Source organism: Mustela putorius, unplaced genomic scaffold (genome assembly GCF_011764305.1).
Source record: "Mustela putorius furo isolate JIRA1106 unplaced genomic scaffold, ASM1176430v1.1 tig00000145_pilon_pilon_pilon, whole genome shotgun sequence".
Taxonomy (NCBI): domain Eukaryota; kingdom Metazoa; phylum Chordata; class Mammalia; order Carnivora; family Mustelidae; genus Mustela; species Mustela putorius.
In genome coordinates this window covers 3,090,746-3,098,978 of record NW_025421294.1, presented here as the reverse complement: position 1 = coordinate 3,098,978, position 8,233 = coordinate 3,090,746, and positions in this window count along the sequence as shown.

Below are 8,233 nucleotides of genomic sequence, written 5' to 3'. Positions count from 1 at the left end.
TAAATTCACTAAGTTATCTTTACCCCATTAGAAACATGGCCCCTAAGATTTACTATATCTTACTCATAGAGAATTGTTTTTCCTTTAAATACCTACAAACATGGGGCGCCTGGGTGGCTCAGTGGGTTAAGCCGCTGCCTTCGGCTCAGGTCACCATCTCAGGGTCCTGGGATGGAGTCCCACATTGGGCTCTCTGCTCAGCAGGGAGCCTGCTTCCTCCTCTCTCTCTCTCTGCCTGCCTCTCTGCCTACTTGTGATCTCTCTCTGTCAAATAAATAAATAAAATCTTTAAAAAAAAAATAAATAAATACCTACAAACAACCAGGGTGGGGAGAAAACAAAACCCACTGAAAATGTAATAATAAACAGGATTTCACATTAAATCGGAGATTGTTTGGGATGTATAGGCTGAGAAGTGGTAGTGGCAGGCTGGAGGTGGAGAAGGGATAGGAGAGAAGATGAAAGAGGTGAGGCGCTTTCCTGGCTGCAGAACCAAACCTGAGAGAAGAAACAGAGTCCAAGAGGGGTCTCCATCCATTTAACCAAACCTCATGCCATCATCCCTGCCACTTGTCTCTAAATTTCCCTCTCTAAAATATCCCTGTCTTCTTCTGGTGTGAGACTTCAGTGAGAAGGTTATTTTTACCCTCTTCATTTTATCCTCCGTGAGTGACTCAAAGAAGAGTTGTCAGTGATTTGAAAGGGACACACGCTCCATGACCATGTAAGTGGCTTCTGGGCACCTAACCCACAATGCTTTCCTGATAAGAAGTTATCAGTGGTAGCTAGCAAGGCAATCAAAAAAGTCAAATAAAAGGAAGAAAGTGTTGGAGGCAGTTTGGGGACTGGAAATGACTTCTGAGAAGTAAAGGTATGAAAAAGAAGGGAAGTTTTGGTGATGGGGAACAGACATAGATCGGATTTTACCAGGACATGGTTTGCCACTGAGTGAAACGTAAAGCCAATGAGAAATAAAGGATGTACTAGAGAACCGTGATGGTCTGTGGTGCCCTTAAAGGTGACATCCATTCCAAAATAGGGAGCCCAGGTCCTAGCGAGGGTTTTCCCGAGCTGTGTCCTCCTGGAAAATTACTTAGCCCTCTGAACGTCAGTGTCTCCATCCATAAAATAAGAACATCAGCTGATCATCTTTTAGGTTTCCTCAACTCTAGATATCTCTTCTTACTTTTTACGTTGCTAAAAACCTTAAGAGGAATGGTTAGAAAACTGTTTGCTAAAATTTAAAGGCTTGCATTTTCACCAATGATCCTGTCTATGGTAGAGGAGGGCAAAAGGGAGGGGAATCTGTATTGCGTTTGCTTGCTGATACAAGAAACATGATGGGAAATATTGGCCATTTACCTCTCGCAGTCTTTAAAAAGAGTAACAGTATTGCCCTATGTTTCTAGTCCTATGTTAACTCCAAAAATTCTTTGTCTTATTTGATATATATAATAATTAGGAGAAATGGGCAGGAAATTGCAAATCAGTTACTTCGTTTGATATTTATGGCAATTAGGAGGAATGGGCAGAAAAGTTCCTATATTTACCAGTGACATTGAACTCAGAGAGTTCAAATAATTTTTTCAGGGCTGGCTATTGACAAGGGCTGGAATTAGATTTCAGGTCTCCAGAACCCTGGAGCTGGGTACTTGCCTGGACTTTTTGCATAATCTTTTCAGAAGTGACCAGAAACATGGGTGCTACCTGAGTTGCCACAACCCTAAATGATGTCGAAAGAAGGACTCAGCTTCTCAGATCAAACTACACTTTTCTTTGGTCAATTTGTAACTGTCTCTTAGCCAGGAGCCTCCCAACTAGGGTGCAGACAACCTAGGCACCCATAAATGATAATTAGGGTGCAGATGGGGAAATAGTAAGAAGAATTCTATTACATTTATTTTGTGTCATTCTTATAATTAATTTTAGTATGTTTCATAAGGTATTTATTAGCACAAAGCATCCTCCTAAATAGCACCTAATAGGACTGATAAATGGGGCTCTATGTTTTACTGATTAAATCCATGATCAAAATGTTTGGAAACTAGGTTTTAAAAAATGGAAGGAAGGATGTAGAAAAGGAAGGAAGCCATATGGCCATTCTTAGGGGTCGCTGTTTTTCTCATTCCTTATGATGCCCCGGGGCAGAGAGTAGAAAGGGGTATGGAAAGGAGCAGGTTCAATCAGAACCTTGAAGAAAATCCAGAAAAGTAGACTAACAAATGGAACTGCTCTGGCCGAACTGGGGCAGCTGGTCACATGCTCCCCACCAGCACAAAGGTCTCTGTTTCTCTCTCACACACTGCAGCCCTTTGTCCATCAGAATCCACAATTCCGTTCAGCTGTTCTTACTGCACTTCCCTCCTGTCTTTCTAGTCTATTAGACAGTAACTGTAAAGCATAACTTCACCAGCCTTTAAAAGAAAAAGTTGAAAGGGAGAAAAATATGTCCAGATCAATGAACCTACAGGTCCTTTCTCATGAGAAAATAAAGTCTAACCTACCCAGAGAAGATGACTTGGGAATTTTTATATTATTCATCACTTACAAAGTAGCTGCCAACTGATTTTTTTTGTTTTCTCCAAAACTCCTCACACTATGCTGGGAAGTGTAGAAAATAAGAAAGGACTCCTCTGAGGAGGAAGAAGATTGTTGACTTTCACCTTTGGGCTCCAGGAAGTTAGTGTACCCAGGATTATTGAATTATTATTAATATTATTATTCAAAGATTTATTTATTTGAGAGAGAGAGAGTGTGAGAGGAAGAGCACAAGCAGGGGTAGCTGCAGAGGGGTAGGTAGAAGCAGAATCCCTGCTGAGCAGAAAGCCCAACATGGGGCTTGATCCCAGGTACCGAGATCATGACCTGAGCCAAAGGGAGACAGTTAACCAACTGAGCCACCTGGGTACCCCAAATTATTATTAACCTGGGAGATAAAAGGAATGGTGCATTGTGTTAAATAAATAAATGAGCTTTTTTACTATAATGCGAAGCAAGAGATCATCTCTTAGGGCCCATATTTGAGACCGTTTCAAGGAAAAAGAGCCATAGAAGAAATAAATGGTGCCTTTACATGTTAAAAAAAAAAAAAATAGAGCAGCAAAGGAGCCCACCTGAGGATTAAGATCACAAGTGTGCCCATGTCACAAAGCTGCTTTCTGTTCCCTTAATTGTCTGTAGACACTTAAGACACCAGATCGTTGTTACCGTATTTTCTCGCCAGCAGGGACCACAGACATTGCCTCACAACAGCTTAGCGGGTATGACAGGCTTGCAGGGAAGGAATCTGGAGGTTTCTGAGTATGAGCTTTCTGTGTTTAAAGTGCGTAGCCCTTACTCTGAGGGGTTGGGGGAGGCAGAGTCTTTCATTTCTTGTTCTGTTTCTGTCCCTCAATTCCTTGGGCAGACTCAATTTCATTTTATAGAGAAAATCCACTAATGAGAGAATTGTGAGGACATTCACTCCTCATCCGCCGTGTTCTTTATGCTGCACATAGTACTGTAGTCACTGTGTGCCTGCGGTAGTCTAAGTGCTGCCGAGATTAAAATGAAGAAAACATGACCCCTCAGATGGGACGCAGTCTGATTAAAGAGATAACACAGCTAGTCAAATTAGCAATATAAAACCACATATGAACCAAGACACAAATAAGCGGTAATTTCAATAAGTACTATTACGTTCCTTGAGGACAAGAGAAGGCGCCCTCATCTTGCAAATAAATAAAGGAACAAATGGAGTCCTCACAGCTGCGCTCTGATATCCTCTCCTGCTGTCCTTTGTTCTGGCCGCCATCTTTGGCTCCAGGGCCTGGACCCCACTGGCACAGAAATGAGAAGAGTGGGCTAGAGTTCGCAGCTTAAGAGTGTGAAGCAGTGGCTTCTGTGTCTCTCTTCCCAGCTTACAGCATGCAACAGAGCATTCATTAGTGCACCCTACCGAATCACAGAGGGAGGGACTGAGGGCTCAGGGAACAGTGACAAACACAGAAGCTGGTGAAATGCATTGGCAAAGGGAACCAAATACTGACTGTCACAAAGGATCATTAGTTTAGTGTCTGTTATTTAAATAAAAATAAGGTCAGTTAGCAAACAACCTGTGCCTAAGCTGAGTAAGACTAATGCTGTTTTTCTTCCGTAGTGAAATCAACTGTCTTAATTAGAGTGGTGTAGAATTAACTATTTAGAATCATTCTCTTCCAAGTTCTTCCGGTAGGGACATTTGAAAGAACTAACTCAAACAGTCCCTGTGGTGGCCATACATTCCAACTAAAATATCAAATGCATAGTGTAAAAAAAACCCATTTTTTTCCTATTCTTAGAATTCATATGTATATGATCTTTCAGAAGTGTAAAGGTTTTATACAGAAAAAACTAAAAACGCCAAAGCTTTTTAAACTCTACACTATCTGAAAATCTGAGACACGGGAGGATTATTCCTACCATGCCGTGGATTTTTAAATTACTGTTGCGTAAATCAACAAGAATTCTGAGAACTTGAAAAATAGTGAGAAGTAGTCAAGGGATTGTTGTTATGTTATATTGTTTGGCTCTGATTGTATTCATTCCTGAGAGTTCATTATTACCTCCCCCACTTTTTTCTTTTTGCTGGATTCAACTATAGATTGCTTTTTTGTTCTTTTTAAATGTTTATCTTCAAATTCTTAGTTCAAAAACTTAACTATAAAATGTCATCAGAGGGCACCTGGGTAGCTCAGTTGGTGAAGTGACTGCCTTTGGTTCAGGTCATGTTCCTAGAGTCCCAGGATCTAGTCCTGTATTGGGAATCCCTGCTCAGCAGGGAGTCTGCTTCTCCCCCTGATCTTCCCCCCTCGTGTGCTCTCTCATTCTCTCTCTCTTAAATAAAATCTTTAAAAAACAAATAAAATAAGAAAATAAAATATCATCAGTCTGAATTTATTAAATATCTTTACCCTTCTCCGAAATCAAGCAAGAAACTTGTCTACTAAACAACTTCTATTTTCTCAATTTTCCTTACTGTTTTATCATTAGTAGCAGTTACCAAAATCTTTTTAACAGTCAACAGTTAACAATATTAACTGTTCCAGTCCATATAGCTCTGTGACAAATTTCTCTAAAACTTAGTGGCATAAAGAACCAAATGTGAGTATTATGCTCACAGATGTTCTGGATCAGGAATTGGAGCAGGGCAAATTAGAGACAGTGTGTCATTGTTTCACACTTTTTAAGGCCTCCTTTGGAATCTGGCTGTTGGATGGGGGCCTCAGTTTCTCTCTGTTTTCCTTTCCATGTGGCTTCTTGGTATAGGCTATTTTGGGCTTCCCCATATCATGGTAGCTGGATTCCCAGGGCAAGTCCCCAAGAAAGAAACAACCCTGCAGAAGCCCTATCATACCTCAGAAGTCACACAGTGCCCCTTCTCTTTTTCCCTCCTCATTAAGGTGGCCACAAGATCTCCTCAGGTTCAAGGGCAGGAACATAGACTCAGTCTCTTGGTGGAGGCATGGCAAGGTTCTCCAACAGCAAGGACGGTTGCAGCAGGCAACTAAGTGTTGCCGTGACCATGCTTGTCAGATGCAATCTGTCACACTAACATATCGTGAGAATTTACACAGGTGTCCTTATTCTTTACACTTCATGTCTTTATTTTGGGTTTCTTTTTTGTGTGTATGATGCACATCGATTAGTGGTTTATCAGAACACCTATGATATTCGCTCAAATGTTTTATACTTTATATCTTACTCTTGAAGCAGAGATTCACTGATTATAAAATTTACATCGGCAGTTATTTTTATTAGTGCTTTGAAAATATCCTATTGCTTTTTTTCCCCTTTATAGTATTTTTTATTGTGGTAAAATACACTTAACGTAAAATATAATGTGTTCACTGTGTTTAAGTGTACAGTTCACTGGTATTAAGTACATTCATATTGTTGTGTGACCATCACCACCATCCAGCTCCAGAATACGAAACTGTACCCATTAAATAATAACTTCCTATTACCTCTCTGGCAGCCCCTGACAATCACCATTCTACTTTCTGTCTTTATGATTTTAACTACTAGAGGTATTTGTTCTTTTTTCACTGGCTTATTTCACTTAGCGTAATGTCCTCAAGATTCATCCATGTTGTAGCATGTATCAGAATTTCCTTCCTTTTTAAGACTAATATTCCATTGTATGTGTTTAGCGCATTGTGTTTATCCATTGATAGATGCTTGGATTATATCCACATTTTCAATATTGTAAATAATGCTGCTATGAACATAGATGTAGAAATATCTCTTTGAGACCCTGCTTTCAATATTTTTAAAATTATATTTATTTTTAATTTTTGGTTTTTTTTTTAGACAGAGAAAGAGAGAGCACTGTGAGCGTATGGGGGCAGGAAGGAGCAGAAGAAGAGGCAGAGAATCTCAAGGAGACGCCCTGTTCGGTGTGGAGCCCAGTATAGGACAGGCCTCTATCCCACAACCCTGAGATCATGACCTGAGCCAAAATCAAGAGTCGGTCACTTAACTGACCGAGCCACCCAAACGCCCCATCAATTTTCTGAATATAACTTAGAAGTAGAATTGCTAGACCATATGGCACATTTTTTTCAGGAACTGACATACTCTTTTCTACAGAGGCTATACCAGTTACATCCCCACACAGTGGGAACACTCCCCCTGGAAATTGGCAAGCCTTTCACAGACTCCAGGTTTCCAAAATAGTTGAATATATGTATTCTGCCAGCACTGTTGGTCTCTATATGGAAAGAAAGACTTATCCTGCTTCTGAATCCACAGTCTTCCTGGAATCCATATATAACATTGCTTTTTAACATCTATTGTTGCTGATAGAAATCCACTTTTATTCTGATTGTCATCTATCTTCTTGATCTGGTAATTTATACTTTTTTTTCTTTTTATATTTGACATTAAATATCAAGTCAATTTCTGGGTCTGGATTTTTGTGGCTCATTTATTTATTTATCTCAGTTCTGTGTGTACACTTTAAATCTGAAAAAGCAAGTATTCCTTTAATTCTGGATAATATCTTCTGCCATTTCCCCTTGGAATGTTGTTCCTCTCTCATCTTCTCTCTACTCCCTTTTCCTGGGGCCTCTGATAGATACACTGCAGCTTCCATGTCTCTCAGCCACTTTTACATTTTTCAGTCTGTTTCTTCTCTCTGTACTATGCTATGGATCAATTCCTTAGGACTGTGCTTTAATTTACTAATTCTCTGTTTGACTGTTTCTGTTTAGTATTTTAGGGAATAGGTGTTCTCCCTTTCTTTGAGCTCCTTCGTACACTAAATTTAAGCTAATATTCAGATGGGCATACTGTCTTTGTCCTTAGATAAACCGATCTCCAAATGGCTGACTTTGTTGGCATCTGGAGTCCTCTTATGTGTGGAATAACTCTTTAGAAGCTCATCTCAAGCAACAGTATTTTTTTTTTCTTCTTCCCTTTTGGCAACCCTCCAGCATTGATTACTGGCTTCATGGTTGCCACCACTCTTTTCCTCAGGACCCAGAATTCTGATTCAGGCTGCTCTTGGATATTCAGGGAATCTTATGCTGGAAAATACTGAAAATAATTACACCTGCATTCCCCAAGCTGGTAAACAGCTGAGTGCCATTGCTGGCATGGAGGCTGTCTTTCTCCATCCTGTCTACCCACACACATGGCATATTAGAAGCTGTAGCCAAAGATAATGGTAGCAAATAGTTTTATTTTGGCCTCCTTTACGGGGAGGCCAATCCATCCCAGCATCTGATTTTAGAAAGTAGGCTGGGCTTCAGTTTTGTTTCCCTCAACCTTACATGAGATGGTTTTAATTCCCATTGTTCCACAAGTTTCAAAATGCCAGCTTCCAGACTTAGAGCCTGCAAGATCCACAGACCAAGCCTCTCAACTTCAGCTCACGTTTTTCTCTATTTAATGGATGCCCCTCTTCTGTACTGTGAAAAGGTCTAGCATATTTTTCTAGTTTAAAATCATACCTATGTGTTTTGAATTTTTTCTCTTTTGTAAAAATCCAACCTTGTTACATGTATGAAAGATCCGGGGTGTTTAAAATTGTAAATTTACAATACTATCCTAACTGGAAATACGAATTTCTCTGTGATGCCCTGTTTTATCTCATTAAGTAATACCAAAGATAATACAAGTAAGTATTGGAGCAGAGGAGAAAGGATGAAGGTCATGCAAGTTGTGTAAAGCCCAACATCTCATTTATTTATTCTGTTATAATAGCTCAAGG